Source organism: Theropithecus gelada, chromosome 7a (genome assembly GCF_003255815.1).
Source record: "Theropithecus gelada isolate Dixy chromosome 7a, Tgel_1.0, whole genome shotgun sequence".
Lineage (NCBI taxonomy): Eukaryota > Metazoa > Chordata > Mammalia > Primates > Cercopithecidae > Theropithecus > Theropithecus gelada.
This window is the reverse complement of record NC_037674.1, coordinates 23053293-23078883: the sequence shown is the minus strand read 5'-3', so window position 1 is coordinate 23078883 and position 25591 is coordinate 23053293. Positions and strand designations below refer to the sequence as shown.

The window sequence follows — 25591 nt, the reverse complement described above, 5'->3', positions numbered from 1 at the left end:
GGATGAAGTTGGAGCCATGATCCTCAGCAAACTAAGACAGGAACAGAAAACCAAACACTGCATGTTCTCACTCATTAGTGGGAGTTGAACATTGAGAACACATGGACACAGACAGGGGAACAACACACACCAGGGCCTCTTGCGGGATGGGGGCTGAGGGGAGGGAACTTAGAGGATGGGTCAATAGGTGCGGCAAACCACCATGGCACACAAATACCTATGTAACAAACCTGCACATTCTGCACATGTATCCCCCCCTCTTTTTTTAGAAGAAATAAAAAAAATCAGCCTTCTTGATAGCAATACCAGAAATGCAAATTGTCACAAAGGAGGTACAATTTTACACTGGTGAAATTAGCTTCTTTTTTTAAAAGATAATACTTAATACAGGTAAAGTTGGGATGAAATCAATACATTGCACATGGCAGGGTAAATTAGTACAATCATTTTAGAAAATAATTTGGCAATGTGTAACACACATGCTCCCGTGCACACAACACACACTTTCAAAACCAACCTTTGACTCAGTAATTTTACTTCTGGTTATTTACCCTTAGCAAATAATCTAAAGTAGGAAGGAAATAAATGAAACTTATTTTATAATGGTGAACAAACTGGAAACAGCTTAAAATTGTAAACACAGAGAAGTAGTTAAAAGTATATTACACTAGCCTCATGAAATATGATGCAATCATTCAGATAATAATAATGAAAACCAGTAATCTTCAGCTTATGATGCAATACTAGGAATGAAAAAAAATCAAAATATAAGGTTGTATGTTCACTGATCACAACTTTATAAAACTGGAGATACATATAGACAAATACTAGAAGGAAATAGATTTTTAAAAATTTAAGTTATTTTAGATTTTTTCCCCTTTAAAAGTAATACTTTATAATTTTTTTAACATTTAAAAAAGGGAGCATGGGAAAATGCTCCACTAAAGAACATTAAGTTACCTTCCATCCAAATAAACAGCTCCTTTTCTTGGTGAAGACAGTTATTGTCTGTTGAATCAAATCAAGAACTAGTACTGGGGTTCTATGGGATATGATTTTTGGAATATGTAATTTATTCTAGAGGATAACTTCCTAGAGAACAAGTCCTTGATTATGTTTTGTTTAATTTGTACTGTGGGTGTACGCTAAGAAAACACGAAGGTAATTAAGAGATTTCAGCTAAATTAGCATATTATAATTTCTGCTCCCTCTTTCCTTCTTACCTCCTACTTTTTCCTTTCTACCTCCTACTTTTTCCTTCCTAAGCTTCTGAAATATAAAGTGCTAAAGTAAAATTAGCAATAGCAATTGCTATTTTTAGAGTGAACTTTAATCTGATTTTCACAAAGATCCATGCCAATTCCAAATCACTGCTGTTCACTGCTGTTCTCTTGGTGCTGGTATTACAGGGATTGTCTTTTGTATTAAAAGTTAAAATTACAGTCACACAGGAGAAAGAAAACCTGGCTTAAACTTCTCAGTGGTCAAATCTACACCAGTAAAAGCAAACAAAAAACTGATTGCAATTGTGTACTTGAATATTTAAAGCCAAAAACATTTATATCCCAGTTGTTCAAATACTGGCATTTAAGATCTTCCTCAACTCTGAAACATGCACAGAGAAATGGAGAATGAAGACCTGGCTTATTTAAATTCCAAAATCCCGCTTAAAGTCCTGTGTGTATGACAGCAGGAAGTAAGGACATTTTCTGTGCCAGCCTTCTTGCTCTTTGCTGTAGTCATCACCCTACATCACCACCATCCAAATAAGCAACAAACTAAGCATTAAGTAAATTCCTATCTGAATATGTAGCAAAACAGTAAATCTGTGTTTTCACAAACAAATTTCTACATATGACTTGTTTATATTTTACTTTGAAGATAAATAGCTGCTTGGAACACTGAATCTATTTCAAAATTTGGTCACATTGAGCATTTTTCTCAGTCATAAGATAATCATAGCAGATAAGGGTGATTCTGCAATTCTGCCTGGGCTATGGCAACAAGGAGTCAGACTTCTCTTATCTCTGTGGCTCTTTCCAAATCAGCCCACTCAATGCTAATACAAATGTAAACACATTAGTTAGCCAACCATTAGGGGCTTGGGAGCTAAAATGTAAACTCCCTCATTTCTTAGCAGGCTTCTAAGCTAAACAGCCTACTGCTACACAATAAAACAGACCAACAGACTCAAGTCAGAATGTTCTCCACCAAAATAAAATAAAAATAAATTAAATACAATTAAATTAAACTAAGTCAATAAATAAACAAACCCCACAAACTGGGTAACAAATTTTAAGAGGCCCAAAGACAGCTCTGGAAAGTAGAAAAGACAATCACTCCCTTTCTCTCCTTCTGTCTCTTACACACACCCTAAATCACTTGAGTTGTTTAAAAGAATCTGCATTAACACCTCTTGATTAGTGTCAAAGTAAAAATTGCTTAATAGTTAAGTGATGAAATGTGTAGAACTAAGCATCACAGGTTTGATCTTAATTGGCTTGATACTGTGACTTACACTGGAGTTGTTTGTGGACTTTTACCATTATGGAAAAGCTCCCCATCTCTTCCATCTCTTCAGGCCGACAGCAGGCTTGTAAAGTGGAGAGACTAACTTAATGATGCAAATGTTTAGGCGGGTGATTAGAGACACTCTGAGCATTGCATTCTCTTGTGATCTCAAATTTGCTCAAGGAAATGATGGCTTCAAGCAGAACTGAAGGTGTATCTAAAAATGATTGCGGAATCTCAGTTAATTTGAAGTTGTTTGTTTTCTTTGAAATGTCTTTTATCATTTCCATTTGTCAATGACTTTAAGTTGATGAAAAACAAGTGTATCTGAAGTCTGTGTCTGCCATTGAAGAGCTATAACTTTTAACACGCACTTTGCAGCAATGCTTGCAGAGGTGCAAGCTGACTGAACTAGGAGAGATCTTGGTTCCCACACTGAATCAATACAGACTCACTGTGTTTAGTGGTACCTCTTTCTTGCATCTTGGAGAGTCTGGGTCACTGGAGAACAGATATTTGGGCCATGATGACTATACTGCAGTGCCTTCTCTAAAAGTTATCGTTGACATGTAAGACTGTAGGGGCTGCCAATCACTTGGTATCACATTGTGGGGTCTGTTTTGATTGGTTAGCACCCAGGCCAGAGGGCTGGCAACATATTTTTTATTATGATCTCCCAACACACAAAACTTCTTGGGCTGAAAATCAGAAGATCCTCAGGGATGTCAATATTTGTATATTAGAGTTTTAAGGTCTTGGCTATAGATTTTTTTTAAGTGTGGCAAAAGTACAGGAGTGAGTTAAGTCTCCCCTGGGAAATTAGCATAAAATCTATAGAAAAGAAAGGACAGATCCAAATTAAATGAGCAGAATAATACCAGTGCTCAATCAATTTGATTTTATATTTTAAAAACCACCAAACTGCATGTAGGCCTAGGCTAGAAGTCAAAGATTTCAACTACACAGCTCAACTTTCTCAAGAAGAGTGCTAATTTCCATTTTTATTTTGGCCCCATAATGCCCATAATCCCTGTAATTTCTAGTTTTGAAAGTAGAGTCACCACACTTACAATTCAAACCCAGGCCTGGCATTATTTTACCTGTGTCTTATTCTCCTAAGGTATCAAGATTACCAGCTACGTTCTTGGAGACTATGTGTAGTCTGCCTTCATTTACAGCTGAGAAAACCAAGGGCCAGAAGTTAGGTAGCTTCCTGAGTATGAGACACTGTGGAAACTCAAGACCCAAAGTCTATGGTTCTTTTCAACTCATGTCTGCTTACTCAGCTCAATACAGAGTAAATGTCATTGGTGAAAAAAAGTCAGGACCAGCTACGTGATTCGCAGGGCCTGGTGTAAATAAAAATGGGATTCTCTTTGTTTGAAAAAAATTAAGGATTTCAAGATGGCGACAGCAGAACATTCCAAGCATGGGACCAAGTGCAGCTGCAGGTCACATACCCAGGAAAACTGATGTTGCATGTAGTTGTTCCATGATTTACTGGCCTTTGATGCTTTGAAAGCAAAGGGGAAGAAAAGCTCTGTGAACACTGAAGATGCTCTAAAATCATCTGTTGCATGGATAAATGAATAAACGTATAAGTGAATAAGATGATTCTATACCTAGAAGCATCTTAAAAATTACTACTAAGACTGAGGGTCAGGTTGAGCTAATCCAGAAAGTTACTATGAGTACTTAGTTCATCCTTTAAGTTCCAAAATTCATCATCTGAAAACACTTCACAACATGATAAACCTTCCCAACCCACCACAAACAAGTCTCCAGAATCAGCTTCAATAATGAGTGGCCGTGTATACATGTGGTGCTGCTTCTGTGCTCTGATGGGCTCAAGAAATGCCACATGCAGAATTGTTCTTACATTTTCTCTGTCTCTTTATGCTTTTAGAAGTAGCCATGCAAATACATTTTCTGGGGGAGGAACCAATCCATGTATAAAATCCATAAGCCTTTCATAAAGAATGTTTCGTATATTGCCAAACATCCTTGATTTGAAAATAGTAAATATAAAAACCAAAACTACTATAACTTACTGAGTTTATGTCAGATACCATGCTAAGTGCCTTGCATATATGTCCTCCTGAAGACCAATAACATCCTTATTTGGTAGAAATACTATCCTAATTTTCCAGTGAGGAAAACTAGGCTCTGTGAGGTTAAGTGGCAGACTCAGAATTTGAACTCCAGACTCTTTGGACCCACAAGGATGCACAGTTGGGAAGGAAAATTGTGCAAACTGAATATAGAGAGAGTAGCAAAGCAAGGGTTATTGCTTTCCCTTAAGGAACAAGACTTGTATTCAATAAAGACTGAGTGAAGTTTTACCTTGGTGAACAAAAACGCAACTATAAAACACTGAAAGTAGAAATTTCAAATATTGAAAATTTAGGTGATTAATTTTTACAGCTTCTTGCAAAGAAATATCAGCTGTACAAAGAGAGGTAAAGGAGAAGCGTCCTCACCCGTATTTTATGATGTCTTAGGACTGATTTATTGTATTATTGTACCAGGAAAAGAGGTTAAACAGGACAGGGTGAAGGAGACTCAGAGCTAGGCCAGGAGTTCCACTCAGGTAGTCTGTAGTGTATTTCATTAAGTGATAAGAAGGATTAAAAAAAAGTGAGTGGGTACGTGTCCTCAGTAGATACAGAATTTATCACATGTAACAGAAATACTACAAATCTTTAACTTTAGAGCTTTAAGGGTTAATGAGCTTTTTGAAGTAGGAACTATGAGAAAATGTGAATTTATAATCATGAAATGTCTTACAGAGTTGAAGAGAATCGAGTTAGCATTTGTGTCTCCACCTCTCAAGAGATAAAAGTGCCTTCATAATTATGGCTCGTGTTTACTATGATGTTTCAAAGTGTTAATCTGGCAGGGGTATCTTATTTCTCATTTAAAAGAAGCTAAAGCAAAAAAAAAATATGAAAGTATAGTGAAAGTAAAATCGTTTTATGAATCCTGCCTACATTTTTGTAGCATTTTCTTACAATGTCGTATCTTTTATTTTTTAAATTACCTAATCAAATTCAAGTTCTGTTCCAAGTATGCAACATTTTCAAATCATGCAGAAAAATATTGCTGGCCAAACACCAAACTTTGAATAGTTTAAGCACATTCACAAATGTGTTTAATGTACACTGTGTATAGGTAATATGTATAAATAACAATGGTATAAATAACAATGTATAATTCTCTATAACAAAGTGGTGATTTTGTTTATGTATCCACTGGTAAGCCAATCTCTCCCATTTGGGTCAACTGAAGTGGTCCCATTCCCCTGACCAAGACTGCTTTAGGCTTCATACATTAGCAGGTGACATGACGTTATCCAATGAGAGCCTGGGGAAATCTGTTAGTAGGAAAGGTTTCCTGGGAGAGTTTGTCTCTTGATCTGTTGGATTCTCACCTGGAGTGTACCGTCTTACTAGGAACATGAAAGGGGCTAGCAAAGGAGAAGATTAACAGGCTGAGAATGGCAAAGAAACATGGAAAACACCTTAGTCTTTGATGACTTTGTTTAGCCAAAGAATTAACCAACTTTGGAGCAATCACATTTCAGGACTTCTTATTATGTGACTTAATAAGACCCTAATTGTTTAAGCAATTTTAAATTAGGTTTCCTCTTACTTGTAGTCCAAAGCATACTAACAATGGAAACCCTACATGATTGAGCACCTTACTGTGTTCTAGGAACTGTGACGGTCAATTTCCATGCATTATCTTTAACTGACATCACATCTCTTTAAGAATATTTTCTCCATTTTACAGAAAAGGAAACTAGACTCAGAGGTCTCGTGATATACCCAATTTCTCAACTCTGTTAAGCAAACAGCATCGGTTTCCAACCTACGTCTGTCTGATGTTGAAGACTATCATTTAAAATCTCTGTAGGGGCACATGTGTGGTGTATTATATTTTTATATATGTCTATATTTACATACACCTATGTATAGCATGGACAAACGTACATACTTACATATACATATATGTGGAGTGAAGGCGATATCTATAGTAGCACAATCATTTACCATATATTTTGAATCTTTGATGGTTAAAGATAGCAGGAATAATTGAGGAAAAAGGCAACAAAATAAATCAAATGGCAAGAACTGGGTAAAGTAATAATTGCCAAGATTTTTTATGCATTGGAAGTTACTTATCTGCCTTCCCATGGATCAGATAATTGAAGCTCTGTTCTTGCAGCTAGCTGGGACATCACTTCAGATGACATCTGCATTAAACACTTATCAACCTGTACAAAGACCATGCTCACTGAGGGCTACCATACACTCTCCCTTTTTCATAGAACACTGCCAACCTATGAAGGCATTCTCTTTCTCTTTGACCTTGGATGCAGGCCTACAAATTTCTGTAGCACAAGCTGCAACAGCCACTACCAGTAAGTCAGGTTTGGCTCTCTACTTTGAAACTCATTTGCCCTCTCAGTTCTATGTATTCAACGGCAGGGAGGGGCAGGGTGGCTCTTTGGGGATATAACTGAAAATTACTGGGAAATTGTGCAATGGTAACGCATCAACCCCAGAGAGCTGAATGAGGTGCAATTACTGCTAACTGAAAATATTATCTATGTATTTCTGAAAATTGAGTCTAAAAACTGTATTAGCAGCAATGAAGTTTAAGTGATCCCAAAAGAAAAGGGCAAAGTGTTATAAAATGTAAATGGCAATAATAAATTTGAGAAGTTGGACTATCTGTGTGTCTGTCTCTTTTTGCAGGTAGCTACGTGCAGGTTCATAAAGTAGATTCATATTTTCTAAAATCAGCACGGTATGTGATTGTACTGCCTAGGGGATTAAAATAGGAAGATAAACATGGCATGAAGGGATCCTACTACTAGAAAGAACTCTGGAGGTCATATAGACTCTCTCCCACCCATCACCACCTCTCTTTGTTCTAAGGAGAAAACTAAGGCTAGCAAGGCCAGTCCTTGTCCACAGGTAATCTGGTTGTCTAACAGTTCAGCTAGGCTGTGTTTTTCCAGACTCTCAGCTCTGTGTTCCTACTCCTTTTTCAAATTGCTCTGACAGCCTTTTCAGTAATGAGCACACATTTTGAACTTGAAAATTACATTAAACCTCAGAGATTAGCTAAGTGTGTGGTGAAGAGAAGAGCGGGAGAGATGGGTAAGAGAGTGAGGGAGGGATCTCTGATAACTTTCTACAGTTCTTTGGAAACCTAGCAGAATACAGGCTCCTGACTGTCTGATTGGTCTCTGTGGGTATCAGTCCTCACAGGCTGGAAATGGTCTTGGCTATCAGTGGATGGAGTGGGCTGGTCTTACCTGACAAACCCCATCCAATCTGCCAAGGGGCAGTGCGAGAGCCAGAAAATGATGGCCCAACTGCCCCTGCCATCCTTCTTCAACTACCCTTTGCTGAAGTAGTAGTTCCATCAAAACACATTCCTATAGACCTCCAAAGTGGTCCCTTGGCCCCCCAAATGCTCCTTGTTCCTTCAGTTATCCAGTGAAAGACAAATGGATTCAGGGATCCCTGTAAATCTGATTAATTGGATAAACAATATACACGCTGAGAAGAAATAAATGAATGACTCCATGTAGTAAGCTTAGTACAAAGCAGGACTTGAAGATCAGGTCAATGTTTGTGTTGTTAATACTACGATGATTATATTTAAAAGTCCCCAATGGATTATTCTCAAAGCAACAGGGCTTTCCTCACCACTCACATTCTATAATTTTATTCTTTCCTTCACTGATTACATTGAAGGGTTTATAGTGAGTAGTTGAGATGGTGGACTTTGAACTGACAGCCTTGGGTGTGAATTCTGACTCTGGTAGCACGCTCCTAGCAAGGTACTTCACTGTGGGAGGAAGAATAACGTCCACACCCCTAAAAACAAAGATGTCCATGCCCTAATCCCTGGAATGGGTGAATATGCTGCCTTACATGGCCACAGGGACTCTGCATCTATAATTAAGTAATGGATATTAAAATAGGGAGATTCCTGGATTATCTGAATGGTCCCAAGCTAACCACAAGAGTTCTTTGAAGATGGAAGAGAGAGGTAGAGGGTCGGAGAGGGAGAAGTGACTACGGAAGAAGTCTCAGTCATAGGATTGCTGGCTTTGAAGATGGAGGAACGGGGTCACGTGTGAAGAAATGAGGACAGCTTGAGAAGCTGGAAAAGGCAAGGACACATTCTGTCCTGGAGCCGCTATCCGGATTTTAGCTCAGGGAAACCCGTTTCAGACTTCTGACCTCCAGAACTAAAATTCTACATCTGTGTGGCTTTAGGCCAGTGCGTTTGTGGAAATTCGTTACAACAGCGATTGGAAGCTAAGTGATGCTCCTTGAGCATCTGTGTCCTCATCTATAATATAGGAAGTAAAAGTATGTGCCCCAAAAGGCTGACATGAACATTAGATGAGAGAATGTAAATAAAACTTCAGTGCTTGGCACAGATTAAGAACTCAATAAATGTTTGCTGTCATTATGTTTATGATGTCACCACACAGAGTGTGAATTTACATATGGCTGATTATAATAAAGTGATTCCACAAAGTATATTTCATTGTATCATAATAATACTTTTCACTAGAGCAACAACTATCTGGTTTTTATGAAGCACTTTTATCCATATTGTCTTATTTAATGCTCATTATAATTGTGCAGGGTCAGTAAGGCATCCACAGGTGAGGAAACTGAGTCTCCATGTGGGGAGTGCTTCCCCTAGGTAACTCAGAAGCTCATTCTGTTGGCCAGGGCTGGAGTACAGGGCATCTGCTTCCAAATACAGTATGCTCCCAGCTTCATTGTGTGGCTTATAGAAATACATACATACAGTACACAGAATCTTAATATGACATAAAAATGCTAAAGCCAAATGATGATGGGGGTTGTTCATCGCAACCCAAACCATTTCCCATATGATCTCAGCCAGCGGAGCTTTCTGCTGGGCCTCCAGCTCTTCCAAGCACGGCTTGAGCACTCTCTCTAATGCATCTAGTCAATTGTGCAAAGCACAAGGGAAAAAATTCCATCCTGACCGCAGCAGGCAATCACCTTATGCCCTGAAGCATGAAGTTTGATTACCCTTATCTCAGTTTATCATTAAATCAAAAACTGTTGCTATGAATACTGGCCCAGGACTTCATTTATGAAATGATATAGGCCAGTCAGCAGAAATAAGTGAGTGCCCTTTTTCTTTCAAAATTTCTGTTCGCTATAAAGATCTTTTGCAAACTGGGAGGGTGGGAGGGGGGGAAGCCACTTTAGCTCTGAGCAGATTTTATTACTTTCTTTAGTCTTTCATGAGCTAGCTGGGATGTCTTTGGCTCATAATCATTCTCCTCGCACCGTAGGCAAGAGGTCTTAGATCTACTACGGAGTGGCCTGCCAACAGTAACCCTGAGGTCTAGCACTTTGCTTGGATGGGAATCTGCATTTTAGCAAGATGCCAGGCAATCTGTAGGCACACTGATGTTTGAGGAGCTCTGACTAAACTAAAGCACCATTTCTCAAAATGTGGTGAAGGGACAATGGGCACAAGTTACCTGAAGTGTTCCTTAAAAATGCAGACTACTGGGCTTCATTCCAGATGCAGCAAAACAGACCCACTGGTGTTGGGGCTCTGGGAATCTGCATTTTTAACCCTATATCATTGTGATGAAATTTAAAGTTTGAAGACTCCTGGTAGAGATCGAAGATGTGGGTGATGACAGAGATCGTCAGGAGTGTGCTTAAATTTTTATGACATTATTCACATTTTTAACAACCCTGGGGCCACCAGCATAGAACATGTGCTAATTATCGATATTTTGTCCTTCAACAGAACCGATAGCGGAAGCCAGGCTTTTGTCACCACAATTCTGAAACAGCTGACCTCGGGCTTAGGGATCTTCAAAAAGGTGCCAAGGTCTAGAGTAAAATCTCCAGTCCACTGAACCTCTCCTTCCAAATTCCCCTTTCCAGTTTGGCTGAATGTGTGGCAAGTATACCGAGTGGGAGTGCAGGGTAGCTGTTGTGGAACTGGCCTCAAGGTACATATATTGGTTAAAGAGATAGGATAAAATCACATGTGAAAAGATAGCACAGTACAAGGGCTAAAAGCATAGGCTCTGAAGCCAGCCTGCATTTATTTTTATTTAACAGACACTGATATATTTATAGCACTCACTACATGCCAAGCACTATTATAAGTGCTGTTCAAATATTAATTCATGTGTGTCTCACAATACCCCTAGGAGGTGGGTACCACCATCATCATCCACCTTTTATAAGGTGAAAATGGGTCTCAGAGAGGTGATGTAATTTGTTCAAAATCACACAGCATATGAGTCACACTCCAAGACTCACACCCCACAACAAGCAGACTCCAAGAGCTCATGTTCTTACTCACACTGCCTATCATGGGTCCAAGTTCCCTGGTTCCACTAGTCACTAGCTGTTTGACCCTAGGAAAATGACTTCATCACCCATGACTCAGTTTCCTCCTCTACAAAATGAGAATATTCACAATAATATTACTCATGTCAAAGAATGCTGATTAAACGATTTAATACATGTTCTTAAAAGTGTATCAGGCACATAACAAGCACTCAATATATGTTGGCTCTTGGTTAGCTATTAGTCCTATACTCCCAGAGGTAGAGTGAGGATTAAATTAGATAACATATTTGAAGTGCTAGGCACTGTGCCATGGCACATGGTAAGCACACAGTAAGTGCTAGCTGTTATTATTAGTCTAGTTGAACCAGGCCAGTTTATTTTAGATCCTGTCTGTAGGCAAGTGTGCTCTGCGCAGGGGGAGGCAGCCTGCCCTTCACTTCGACAAGCAACTGGGTGGGAGCCAGACCAATTACTAAACTAAACAGGTTCTCTGCTTTATGTCACTCGAATATTCCTGAGAAGTTCCCAATATTGAATTTGTATATGCTTAATCCTTTTTCCCTACTGACCTATTTTATAATTTCTGATTGATCTTTAATTGGCAGTGATTCTTCAGACTTAAGATTCGTCTCTAACACAGTCTGTCATATAACGATTAACTTGTAACAGACTTAAATATACCATAGAAAATTGAACCACTGGAGCAATTCTTGGCAAAGCAATTGACTTGATCATTCCCTAATGTAACTGTTTTCATTCTATTTTTCCTTTATTATGTGTTTTAATAAGCATACTTACACTACACAGAACTTCTGGTCTTTCCTCTCATGAAGCTTATTACCTCCACTATTAAACTTAACAATGGATTGATTATACTTTGTGTTAATCAAAGGGTTAACGATGGCTTGGAAACTCTAATGTCCAAACAGGTTATCTTGGGTGAGGGGGTTGAGTATGGCAGGACAAAGGGAGGTGAGGGAGGTGGGAAAGTGGGGGATTGGGGACCATTAGTGGCAGATGAGTTTATCTGGAAGACTCAGGCCCTGAAAGAGGTATGATTTCCTCCTGGGAACCCTAAAATGAAAGTTTCCAAAAGGAAGTATTAAAAACGTTCCAAGTCATTTCCCCTTTCTCTATTAGGAAAAGGCTGTCATAGCTCCAACCTCATTCCTTTCCATTTACCAGCCATGATAAGCTATATCTGCAATGTAATGAAAAGTTAAACACAATTAGTGCATTTATTAAAACACTTGCTGCATATCTACTACGTGTCACTCCCTCTGCTAACTTACAGTGATGAGCGCGCAATATAGCCTCAAAGAACCTGCAGTCTAAGCAGCAACTAGAGTCCAACTCATATGAGCATGGTTTCAATTTGTGTCTGTCTTCTCTTCCACTTCCTATCTTCACATTCCCTTATCTCCCCTCCAAAAATCCTCATATACATATGCAACATATTCTTTATTATAGAATCTATGTCTAGAACCTTTTCAAGTTTCAGAAAAAAGATGAAGCTAATGAAGCCACAGCCTTCCAGTTTGGTTCTGCTAAACAACTCTATGAGAGGAACTCGATGCTGGGTAATTTGAGGCAAATCATCTTATTCCTTGCAACGTTCATGTGTATCACTGAACCAGTTGGCAGCTGATGTGCGGGTTTTAGTCCTGATCACGGAGCAATCTAGTGAATTGCCACAAGATTGATCCTATTCATTCTGATGGCTTAAGCCGTAGGGCCATCTGCTGAATGGCTAAGTATAGTAGACCAGAGATGCTCAATAAATATTTGTGGATTGTATGGCAAACTGCCTCTTCACACCTGAATTACAAGTCTGTCGTAGGTAAGGGCGTAAATATGGACAACTGATCTAGACCCTCACTCCCACCCCACCCCTGGGCTTTTGCCTAAGCTGTTCTGTATGCCTGGAATTCCCTCCCTCTCAACACCTCCCCCCGCCCCGACCACTCCTCACTGTCCACCTGTCCAAATCCTACCTAGTTCAAGAACCAGCTCAAATATCAGTGACTCCACAGAGCCTCCCCTGATCACCCTCACCAGAAATAACCTCTTACTCTTCTCAATTTCCCTAAGACTGTGTATATCTTTTCTGGCACTTAAAACACACAGCATTTCAGCTATTTGTACACCTTGTTTTTCCTACAGCACTCAGTGAGATCCCTGACCTCGGGAATTGTGTGATGCTCCTCTTTGAGCCCTCTCCTGCTCTGTACCCACTTGTACAGAGTAGACCCAGGGTAAAAGTTAGCCGAATGAACAAATGTTAGTGCCAGCAATGGCAAGAACAACTGCAACATTCTTTATTCCTTCTTCTGCCTCCTCTTCTCCCTCTGTAGCTTTTAAAAACATCTTTATTTGATCCACCAATTACCCAGAGGAGGCTTGAGGACTTACTGATAAATAAAGACAACTCTGTAGACCAAAAAAAAGCTTGCAAAGACCCTTATAATAACAAGTGAGGCGTAGGCCAATGGAGAGGGGAATCTCAGTCCCTGCTTTCCTGACAGCCTGCTCCTGGGGAGTGGAAGTGTTATTTTCTCAAAGAGCTTCGTCTGCTCTGGTTCTCATGTGCCAGTTCCTCAGCTGAGTAGAATCTCCTGACGTTATTTTTAAGTACAGACTCCAATAATAGGCTAAGTAATTGCAGATCTTCCTGAGGCCTTATTATATATGTACCAACATATTGGGCTTTAAAAACCCATATTCCTTCCTGTAAATATATGTTGAGAACCTTACATTTCAGTATTATGTGTAGTGGTCATGCATATTTCCCTTTGTTTCCTCTCATAGAGATCCTGAATTAAAAAGAACAAAAAATAATGCTGATGCATGAGAGAGAATTTCTCAACAATGTATGTGATTACTCACATAGATTGAAAGATTTTCCTTCCATCATAACTAAGAAAAATGTATAGTACAATCTAATAGAGACTTTAACTTCAGTAATACACTTTACATGCTGGTGTCACTAATGCTTGAACAGCTGCAGCTCTCACTGTCTTTGCTGATGGGGCCCATAAATACTCCTGGGAAATGGGACAAAGATACATAATGGATCTTCACCTGCCAAGATCAGGGAAATGAATGTCAATCGCACCCGGACGCAGAAGCACTTTTTGGTGGAGAGTGATGAATATTACCATTTGTCCTATGCCACTGCAATCTTGGACAGGAAAGCCTAACATGGAGAAAAATGGTGGGAGAAGATACCGTTCTAGGATGCTTGAAAAGAAGGGCGTGTAATAATTATATGGCCAATTGGAAAAAAAAATTAAAAAGTATAACAATATGATTTAGATGAGAAAAAAGATGGTGCTTCAAGAGCATATCCACAGTGTACGTATCATTTCACTCAGTATGCAATCTTCCCCCAAATCATGACTTTTTCATTGAAAAACAAATGTCAGAAATATTAGGAAGTCAGAAAATTGCAGGACGGTCTGTGTTCTTGGAAGCAATCCAGCGCAGTGGGGAAAAAGTGGGCTGAGATGTCGGGAAGCCTGAGTTCAAATCCTGCCCCTACCACCTTTCCATTGTGTAACCTCAGGGAAATGACAGCTTCTCAGTACCTCACTTTGTTTCCCAATAAGCAGCAATAATAACATAATTCACCTTATAGAGCTGTCTGAGGGTTATATGATATAATCAATATAAAGATCTTAGGATGGTGCCTAGAATTTAGTAAGCTAACATCAAGTGTTTAGTATTGTGGTTGCTGCTTTCTCCTCTTCTTCCTCAGCCTCCATCATCGTCACCATCATCCTTCAGATGTTTTGTGGCTGATTTCACTAGTAAATGTTATGGAGAGAAGACTACATGCTAACTCACACCCAACATGAGGCAGTCTCCCCTTGACACATCAATCTCCAAAAACTAGATTCCTAATTATGAAAGTTTAAACATCCAAACAAAAAAGTTTGGCAACAGAATCTACAGATGTAGCCAGCTAATTCATGTTATTCTTGCTTTAACAAGCAATGGCCACTATAACAGATATCTTATTGAGTAAAAAGAAGAAAACAAAACAAAAAAAAAGGTGACAGAAAGTATTGGGCACTAGTAGACAAGGGCCCCATATTTAGGTACATTGCATGTTCTTTGTGAAAAGGGATATAGCAATAACATGCTCAGTTCACCAAGAAACTAGGTAGGTCTTTTTCTGTCTTCAGTCATTTGGGATCACAGGCTGAAGGCTACTTCATTCCTTTCTTCCCCTTTTCAAGTAGACTTAAGTTCTGAAGGTGTAAGATGAGTGGTGGCTGAATGACTCCTTCTAATTCTGTGATTCTGGTGGTTTGATCTTACAAGCCTCAAGAATCTTTCTGTGGTGGTATAAGGTTGGGGCAAGCCTCCTTTTAAATGGAACACACGATTGCAAAGTGGCAGGGTCTTTCAGAAGGTGCCACCCCAGAACTGGATGAGGGGCCTGGGACAGGTTGCTAAACAATGGAAACTTCCCGTTCTGGGTGTTAACTTTAGTTACCACAGCCAGACAATACTGCCAGTGGTGTGGAAGAAAAAATTGCTGTAGCCAGCTGTGCTGTTCACAGTCGGATGGATTCCGTGTAGCTCCAAATGGTGATGGAGCCAGCAGCCTGTTGTAGCCAAGGACGGGATGATGGATGATCTACATACTGTGTCCAAGTAGAGAGAATGGCAGAAGTTCACTTCAGGGTTGTTAAAATGCTAATCTGGGTGAGTTAACAAAAGCTTAATAGAAAAGGAAAGTTTGAGAAATAAGTACACCTCATGTGGTATCTGTGTGGACCACTGATTTGATCGCCCTTGGTTACATAAATGGTTGTTTTTCAAAGTAAGAACGTCTAGTAGTTTTCCTGTTGGGAGAAATGCAAGCAGCTTCAATTGTCAGTGGCACTGCCAGTGCTGTCAGGGTGTGAGGAGGAAAACTCTGCCCGACAATAGCCACCTCAACTAGAAAGTGTTATGGTATGTTTAAAATAGTTATGTGATTTTTATTCTCTCCGTGTGTCATGGGAATAAATCAGAACATTTTTTTTTTTTTCCCAATTGGAAGTTGGCAGCTGTTCACAGGATCAGCGGCAACCTAAGACACTAGCTTTGGTAGATATTAACACTAAGTCTCCATTCACATGAGCCACAGAAAGTGAGATCTCTCACTCTAAGGACAGATCCAATGCATGAATTACACTAACAGTACATTGAATCATTCACTACTGTTAAAGGCAGGTAGGCTGCACCACTGCAAGTATCTGATACGGGCAATCTTGCTTTAAAATCTCTAGGATAAAATACTACACTTCTAAAGAAAGGAGCATATCTACATTTCTTGTCAAAAGGTCTGTTTTCCCACCCTTTATTTCTTTTTATTTTTGCTCAACTGAAAATACAAGAGAAACATATCTGGCTCACCTGGTGTTGGAACACTGGCTAGCACAGCTCCTTGCAAATGATAAATATTCAATAAATACTGCCTGGTTGGCATACCCCAACCGCTTCTTGCTTCCTCTAGAAAGGCATCTAGAATATGCAGGCTTGAAGTCTATTAATTAAAATAAAAGACAATATTTTATCTCGCAATATGCCAAAGAAAGAGTTCACCTCCTATGGTTACACTACTAATGGTTAGGCATTCAGCCAGGCTCTTAACTCTGCATAAAACGCATCAAAAGGATGAAAAATGACCCTATTTCAGATGCATTTTTCACTCTTTGTATCTTAGTGAAACTCACATGCAAGAACAATGACTAAGCTAATTACCAAGGTTTATTATGATGGAGCAGCAAGAAGTGAAGAACTTCTCCAGTTTCAGTAAGTCTTTAGCAATTATGGCCATCTTTGTGAATCAAGGCTCTGATTCCTGTTTACTTGCTTGTGGCCTTTCAAGCAATGGAAACCCCGACATTGATGTAGGGGCCTGCTTACCCCAATCACAGTTACTGGACAGAGCCCTTCTGTGCATGCAGCAAGCAAGAGAACTGAAGTCTTCTGGATTTCTAAGCTGCCCTCACTCTAAGGACTAAGGGATTTGCATCACAGCCATCTTTCAAATCCATCAACCCATCAAACCAGGGGAGACATGACCAGATGGTGCTATTAAAGGGCACCAAAAGAAAAAAAGAGAGAAAGAAGAGGAAGAGGGCAGAATGCCCACAAATCTAAATCAAACTCAAGTTAACCAGCTGTCGGTGATGAAGAAGTCACAATATTTCTGGCATACTCTCCTGAATCACAGAAACGTTCCAAAAAAAAAAAAAAAAAAAAAAAAAAGGTTATCGATATAGCATCCCTACTAGAAATAAGGCCAGGTAGGAATATTCTGTAGGATGCAGTAAGAAATAGTTGCTGGCTGTTAATCTAACAAAATGTGCCAATGGAAGAAAACAGGCTGCTCAACAACACATTTTGGAAGCCTTGGGGTTATCTATTTAACTGTCTTTCTGGAAGTACATTCTAGAGACCTAAACCAAACAAAGCACAGACAGTAACTATAAAAAACAAAACTCAGCTATGACTGAGCTATGGTTTATTTATCTCTAGATGTTTAGGTTCATGGTAATATAGACCCAAATCTCAGGGCTTATCTGGCAATTTCTATTTATCTAAACCAGAGTAAATGTTTGTGTAATATCTGCCAGCTTGACAGAATATGCCTGTCACTCACTACATTAAACATGATACACACAACTTAATTTCCTGAGTTAGACACCTAAGAGAGTAAGGGGATTTATTTTTTAACAGCATGAGTAAACCGGTATCAAAACCTATTGTTTTAAGCCACCAAAGGATAGTAAAATCCTTCCCTTGAGCGGTCTGAGATGAGATTTCTTAATACTACAAGGAAGAAACCTTGAAAATTTTCTTCAAACAAGTATTTTTCCTATTCTAAGGGACAGAGATCAAACCAGCTTAGAAAAATGTTAGACCTTTCCCTGGGACTTCAGCTTTGGAATCAACAAAAGAATCCACTTCATAGCCCCAAATATCAAGCAGGGGGAAGGGCAACCTTAAAAAGCACCCATAATTTTTACTACAGACTTAAAATTCTTAATGGCCAGAAGTTTTGGGGAAAAATCGTCCCACTCATTGCCCTTTCACCCCAAGTAACAGGAAACACTACAGTTATTTTTAAAGGAAAGCCTCGCTGTAGTGGCAGACAGAAGGTCCAATGACTGTTGACGAAGTCTATATATCTATAGTAACGATGTGCTGCGCCTTCTGTGTGAGATCACCCAGCTGACGGCGCTGAGGGCTCGGGATGCTGGAACATCAGTTACCGACTGGTCACCCCAGAACACAGAGTACTGCCTTAAGTTCCTCAAACGCTGCGATTTATACCGGGACTTCAGTCCCCCTCCACACCCCCAGACCCGCCAGCTCCCTGACATTTCGCCTTTTAACAAGTTCAGGATTTAAACAATCACCTGACAGCAGTGGTCCCAAGAGTGGATGGAACACAAATTTTTCAAACCCAATTCTCGTCCACACTTTCAAGTCCTTTATGACCTTTCATTTCAATCCAAGAATTACACACGACAGAGGAAGCTTCAAGCCTTCCTAAATTACCCAAGGAAGGCGGCTGCTGTGTCAGTTTCTGCAGACCAGGGAAGAACACCGCCGCTGTCAAGACGGGAAATAAAAGTTTCCCTACCTTCCTCCTCACCAAGCCCCTGCCAGCGGCTGCCGGCGCGAGCGGCGGCTCCCTCCCGGCTGCAGGACGCCTCTTGCAGCCGGAGAAGGGGCTCATGCAAAATTGACTCTTCCTTATTTGTTTCCATCCATAATTTATGGGGAGATGAGAACGTAACACATCTCAGAACCGAGCTCTTGCCGCCTGGCGGAGACCCTATCCAAGACGCTTCCGTAAAGCATTTCCAGCCGGGGAACAAAGCACGGAAAGTTGCTGGGGAGAGCGGCCGGGAGGAGACACCGGGCGCCGGGGGGGAGGTGGGGTGGGCGGTGGGCAGCTCCGGGCCCGTGAGTCCGCCCGCAGCGCGCTCTGCCAGCAGGGGGAGAGGGACGGTGGGAAGTGGCCGCCCTCCGGGCCGGAGCCGGTGCCCGGGCCCGGGGGGCTGGGGATGGGGGTGGCCAAGTCACCCGAGTCCCTGCCCCTCGCCGGCAAGCACTACCCGGGGGCCGTGCAATCCCGGGGCTCACTGACAGGTATCCTGCGCCCGCGAGGGGCTGCTCCGGCCTCAGCTGCAGCGCTGCGCCCCTTCTCCAGGACGCAGGCGAATAATGCTCGCCCGCCCGCCCGCTCCTAGCCGGGCCGGAGCTGCCAGACCCCGGCCGTCCCAGCGTCCGCTCCAGGGCCAACGGGCGGGAGGGGCGGCTAAGCCTGCAGGCGGCTCCTTCGGCCTTGGCTCAGCTCTCTCCGGCTGGCTCGAGACGCCGTGCCCGGCACCGAAGCAACCCCTGCTCCCCCCAACTATGTGTAGGGGACGCCGAGCTGGCTCTGCCTGGCAAGAAACTTTTACTTGGTGCCCCCTCCGCTTTTTTTTCCAAGGGGGTGCACAGTGGAGGAGGGCCTCCAAGTCCACTTGCCCCTCCCCCTAAGCCGCCAGCTTTGCCAGTTTTGACGCGTCCGCCAAACCTCTGTAGCCCTTCGCGCGTCCCTTACACGGCAGGCAGAGAGCAGCTTGGAAAAGAAATCAACCGTCCACTGGCCACACACACACACACACACACACACACACACACAGACACGATACGGGATCTCAGGTTCCGACCCCCACCGGGCGCCACAAGAGCATTAGCAAATTGTTGAAAACGGTCTTACCTCATTGGGGGGAGGCTGGTAAGAAAAAAGAAAAAAAAAAAAAAAAGCTTGCCACGCGCAAGGAAGAAAGAAAATAAAGAAAAATATTGTAAAAATAGATATCCCTCTGTCTCCTTAGGTCTTGCCTTTCTTGATAGAATCCTGAAACTCGCCACCACCCCTTACAGCAGCAGCAGCAGCAGCCGCCGCCGCCGCCGCCGCCGGACAGAGCAGGAGCAAAACAAACCGATGCACGGCAAATGGTGTAATTCGATCCATCTCCAAGTCAATCCATCGGGCGAGCCGGAGCCTGGCTCCCTCCACGCACTAGGCAGCTCGCGGCGCGGGTCCCACCCCCGGGTACGGACGGCAGGAGGCGCGGCCGGCCGGGCGCGCTGGCCCTCGCGGGTGAGCCGTGGCCAGCGCCGCCTGGAGGCCCCCACCCTGGCGCCGCGGCTCTGCTGACCCCTCGGTGGCCTCCGCGTCCCTCCTCTCCGGCGCTCTGCTGCGCACCCTCCCTCTCCCCACCTCTGAGGAGCTGCTCCTTCCAGCAACTCCCAGTGTCTCAGTCATCCAGCTCGCGGTGGGTGCTGCAGCCTGCGAAGCAACCTTTTCGATTCCCTCCCTCTTTCCCTCTTTTTCCCTCTCGCTCACTTCTTTCAGAGCTTTCCTCCAGACACCCAGAGGACAAATCACTGCAGCCCAGGAGAGCTGCGGACGCAGTTGTTTCGTGAAGTTCTGCCTTAGTTTTCCAGTGTAAGATTTATTTTTTAAGCACATCTTTACAAACCCGCCCCCACATTACCTCCCCCCACTCCATTTCTCTTTATAACCACTAAGCAAAACAGCTGGGAAGAAGCAATCAAACATTGCTTTATCTTTATAAAATACAGAAATTGCCTACTAAAAATCCCATTTCTACTTTGAATGAAAGCCATTCTGTACAGTATAATTTTGCAGGCTAATGAGCCGGTTTTACAGGCAAGTGTTTCGTGTAATATGTTGTGGGAGAAATGAAAATGTCCTTGAAGTGGCATCATTTAAAATTGACTGTCACAAATGAAAGGGGAAAAAAAGTCACATATTCCAAAACAAGAGGATTTTAATTCAAACTTCATTTCCAAGAACGGGCTGTGTTTTATTAATTTCCAGTTGAATTATGGATCACTGAGGGCTCTAAATGGCTAGAATGAACCATGATGCCCCTGTTTAAAGAAAAAGAAAGAAGAGAGCTTTTCCCGCCAAACTTTTAATTTTCATTTGAGTATGGTTAATTACCGTGAAACAGAGAAGAGAGGGACGCAGAAAGGACTTCCTTTCCTCAATGGTTCCTGCTTTCTCCCAAACACAGTTACATGTTTACATTTCGGAAAAATACCCTGGTCCTCGTTGTTTCTGAAACTTCCAAGGACAGCCTTGAAAAGGAACTCAAAAAAGACACCCCCAGCAACTGCTGCGGGATTCATCCGGAGAACTGTTCCCTCCCTAGTTAACACTGTGTAAGCCAAGGAAGGAAGGGGAGAGAAGGATGAGGAGTCTTTTAAAATATAGACTCTTTCCTGCTGTTCTTCCAATTAGAAGAAAAGAGTAGGGGGCGGAAAGAACAGCTTTGGCAACACAGCTCTGTGATTTTTTTCCTGTTATTAGGTCTTTTGTTGGCTGGCTAGTTGGTGTTTTCTGGTTGTGCTGGGCTCTGACATCATTGCAAGTTACTTGGCAGTCAGGGCCCTTCCCCAGCCAACTTCTGACCCAGAAAGCTGTGCCTGTTTCCTGGCGTCCAGTTATTCTGTATTTTCTCCATCAAGGGAGCAAGCCTCTCTGCAGGCAGAGGATACTGTGCATTGCATAAAGATTGCAAGGGGGTGGCCATTGGCTTGATGAGGAATCAAATCGCCACCCACCTGGAGACAGAAAGCTCTTGAGTTGTCCTGCGTCTGCAGTAGCAGCAAAGATGAAAAAAAAAAAAAATCAATTCTGGAGATTCCTAAATTCCTTGCTAAAATGCCACAATGACCAGCTTTCCAGGGTGCCACCCGAAGAGTGCAATTTGCCCCAGACTGAGTTCCTAAATCCAGGAAAAAGAAACTTTTAGATTGCAGAAGGATATGCTGGTAGGTCATTTCAAGCCATGGATTAGACATGTTTTCAGTCTACATATCAGTGAAGACCTCACAGTCAATCCCTATATTTGGCCTGCTGGGGATGAGAGGTAGGGAAGTAGGCTCTTCACTGTGGCATGGTAAGAATGGTATCCTTTACCTTTTGGTCAAGTCCAAAATATTACTTTTAAGCATTTATCATTTCCCTGGTTCCAAGAATCTTGATAGGAAAACAGCGCTCCTTTTATTTGGATTTCAGTGGAAAGAAGTCTAAGAAGTCTCTTTATGCAGCTACCATTGTTGTGGTTTATTAGCATTTGGGCTCATCAGTTGATTTTACACACTTTTAACCTTTTAGCTTTGCCTACTTCTCTAGCCTGACTCGCCACTCTCCCTACCTTGCGCTTTAGATGCTAGCATTACCCAGAAACTTGCAGTTGACCACTGTGCCACACTGGTTCACGGTGTCTCTGCTTTCTGGGTACTCCATCCCCATATTGGTATGTAGTTTAATTTCTGCTTTTCTTGACTTCTAGCCAACAATTTGTTTAAATGTCAAAACTTGCCTCATCCCACTAGCCCCTGCAATGGGCGTAAGTGCTTCTCCTCCGTGTTCCCCTAACCAGTTCACTTATGTAATTAAGTAAATTGAAGGGGAATTATCGATTTAGCATGTCTTCCCCACTCGGCGCTCCTTAACAACAGAAATCTTTATTTACCTAGACAGTCCCAGTGCCTACCACAGTGCCTGGCATTTAATGGATGCCCAATAAATACTTGTTAAACAGATCTAATAATGGAACCTATGACTTTCTCACACTCCCTTATATGCTAAACCAGAGAATATCGTCAGCTCTAGATTGGATTCTTCTCAATTTATTCACCTTGTGTCCCCAGGACTCAGCAAAGTACTGGCATGAGAATGTTTGTTAAATGAGTACAAGAAGGAACATATGGATGAATGGAGATAATTGACCGTTTTCACCAGAAGAAATTGTAAAGGGCTCAACGCTTTACATGGTTAGTGACTATGCTTAAACATTATCTACATACATTTCCCATCAGTGGAAAGTAGTCATTTTTTTTACAGTCTAGTTTGAAGCATAACAGTCATCTGAAAATTACAGAAAATCTGTGTGTGTAATTGTTAATAAAAGTTCATCAGTCATCAGAAAGTACAACTTCTTAACTATTAGTTATTAAACAAAACATCGGTACTTAATATGCACCCAAACTCTGTTCTAAGCATTTTACAAATATTAACTTGCAACAGTACCACAAGGTAAGTACTATTATTATTATTATCATTATCATTTTTACAGATGAGAAAACTGAAGCTTAGAGAGTTTAAACGAATTGCCTAATATCACAGAGGTAGTAAGCAAGTAGGAGTTGAATTCTACCCCTTACTTAGTTGTAATAGTAGTGAATAGTGAAGTCATAGTTAATAGCAATAGATGATAATGAAGTCTTTGGAATATTAGTCTGGATTGAAATCCAGACTCCTCCTCTCACTAGACTTGTGACTTGGGATAATTTATTTAGCCACACATGCTTCGGTCTTCTCATCTGGAAAACAGGGATGATGATAATAATATTCAAATGGATTTTATAAAAACGGAATGTGGTAACGCATGTAAAGTGTTTAGCATCTGACCTGGAACAAAGCAAGCACTGAATAAATATTAAACAATGCTTTTATAGATTCTCTGAAGGCAGCAGCATCTTGAAATCCCACAGAAATGAATTCGAAACTTAATCCAACCTCACATTAAATGTGAGATTAAGGGCAAAAGTCTGTGCTACACAATAGGTTTGCAATACATTTTTGTTCCATTCCATCTCCTTCATTTTCTTATCTATGTATATATGTCTATTAATTCTGATACACACACCACTCACTATCCAGTTGATATGAAATAACATTTTGTATGAATTTTAATGAATAATAAAATTTAGGATGTAGAATTTCATGTTTCAAAATAAAAAGAGGTATTGAAATTTCAAAGGTTGCTGCAGCTTCTGTGATTACTTTAATTTGGAATGCACATATAGTATTCCTTGTGTTTGCACATTATAGAAAGTGCTTTTGTGGCAAGGGATTGCTTTCAAAACTAATCTAAGCTCTCCATGACATGATAAATCATTAATAATATAGACCCAAATCTCGGCATCTGCATAGGCACAGCTGGCCTCCTTGTGTCAATAGTCTGCATATGAAAGTGACTCTGCCAAGATATTTCACTTTAATGAAAAATATTTATCACAGTAAATCTTAAGCCTCAAGATTTTACTGACATAATTCATTTCTATTATTATGTACTATGATAGTATACCACCATAGCAATGCTTATATGTTTAGAATGATAAAAATGTGCTTTTTAAAGTCATTTTGATTATTCTACCTCAGCATGAATAATTTTTGCTCTACACTCTGAGTAAAGGGAATACACTGTGCATTTATGGAACTAATAAATCAGTTACTTATCTAATTTTGCTAATGACTCTGTAGGTGTCACTGTGTGGAAGGACACTGAGTGCCCAAGTCAAATAAGAATCAGGCTTTAAAAAAGTATTGTTATTTCCATAAGAAAGATGAACAGCAAACAGCCTTTAATAACACTAGCTCTTTTGCAAACAGACAAGCGATATGAAGACTATCATCATTTTATCAAAGATCTTTTGAACAAACAGAAGCAAAACCAACTTTTTGAAGGGTGGGTCATACAAAAAGCTGGCAACTCAGTCAGTCACTTCATTGTGCTTATCTGTACTTTGAAAAGGAATACTCAGGATACTGGAATGCCAGCTTATATCCCAACAAAAAAGAACTGAGACTCCAGATTCCTGACAGACTTCTCTCTACAAATTTACAGTAACCAAGCGTCTGACCTTGAAGGATTGGAGCTGAATAATACCTGTCAAATATTAGAATGTCTTAACCAAGGAGAGAGATGATGAAACTAATTAAAAGTGGTAGAGAATTAAAATAGTTTATTTACTTTTAAAATTATATACTTAAAACTTGTTTTTTAAAAACAAATCCTCCCCACCTAATATTATTATTATTATTATTTGCTTGTGCCAACCTTAAAAATTCAAACCAACAAAAGGAGAAGGAACTGACTGGATACCTGTTTCATCCCAGATCCTGGCCAGATACAGTAGTATTAATTCTCACCACAGCTCTTTGAGACAGACATCATTTTACGAACAAAGAAACCTAGGCTTGGTTAAAATAACTATCTTATTAGGGTTTTCGGCCCTAGTAGGTGGTAGCCTAGATTCTAATCCAGGTTTCTTTGCCCCTCAATCCTTACTTTTTTTCTAGTATACCATTCTACGAAAAATGGTATAAGCACAAGTTTTAAAAACTATATATTGGATACCACAGGAAATAAATGTAAAAACCCACAGATATTCAAAGCTAGACTACAAGTAAATGTGTGCTTCCATGTCAAAATTTTAAATAATTTTTGCTTGTCACATAAAATCCAGTGTAAGGACATCTGTGATAGGATTCATAGCATAGTTTAAACCTCTGTATATTATATACATTCTATTATTCATATAACTGTTCTTAATCACTTGTAAATAATAATAAGACCTATTTCATACCATGCAAATTTATATTAAAATAAACCTCTTTGGTTAAGCTATAAATGTTTCAATTACTGTTCAGGGCCATATGTTCACACCCTCCTCATCTTCCCCAAAATCTTAATCATTGAATGTTTTACACACAAAAACCCCTACATTACAGGTACAGAGAGCTGATTCATTGCCAGAAACCACTAGTGCCACCTACTGGTTAAGGAAAAGAGAACAGAATT

At 40.7% G+C, this 25591-nt stretch overlaps 1 protein-coding gene across 9 annotated transcripts in view; it reads right to left on the bottom strand.

Moving 5' to 3' along the window:
* SEMA6D (semaphorin 6D) overlaps positions 1 to 25591 on the bottom strand; it is a 584563-nt gene that overhangs the window by 36135 nt on the left and 522837 nt on the right. For 5 of the 9 annotated variants that reach the window (XM_025390612.1, XM_025390608.1, XM_025390609.1 and 2 more), the window contains exon 1: positions 18553 to 18956. The exons of 2 other annotated variants lie outside the window; for them this stretch is intronic. The gene's annotated coding sequence lies outside the window, so the exon portion shown is untranslated. Of the gene's footprint in view, positions 1 to 18552; positions 18957 to 19680; positions 20025 to 25591 lie in introns of those variants that run through there. 2 more of the 9 variants (XM_025390605.1, XM_025390607.1) reach the window with 1 other exon arrangement.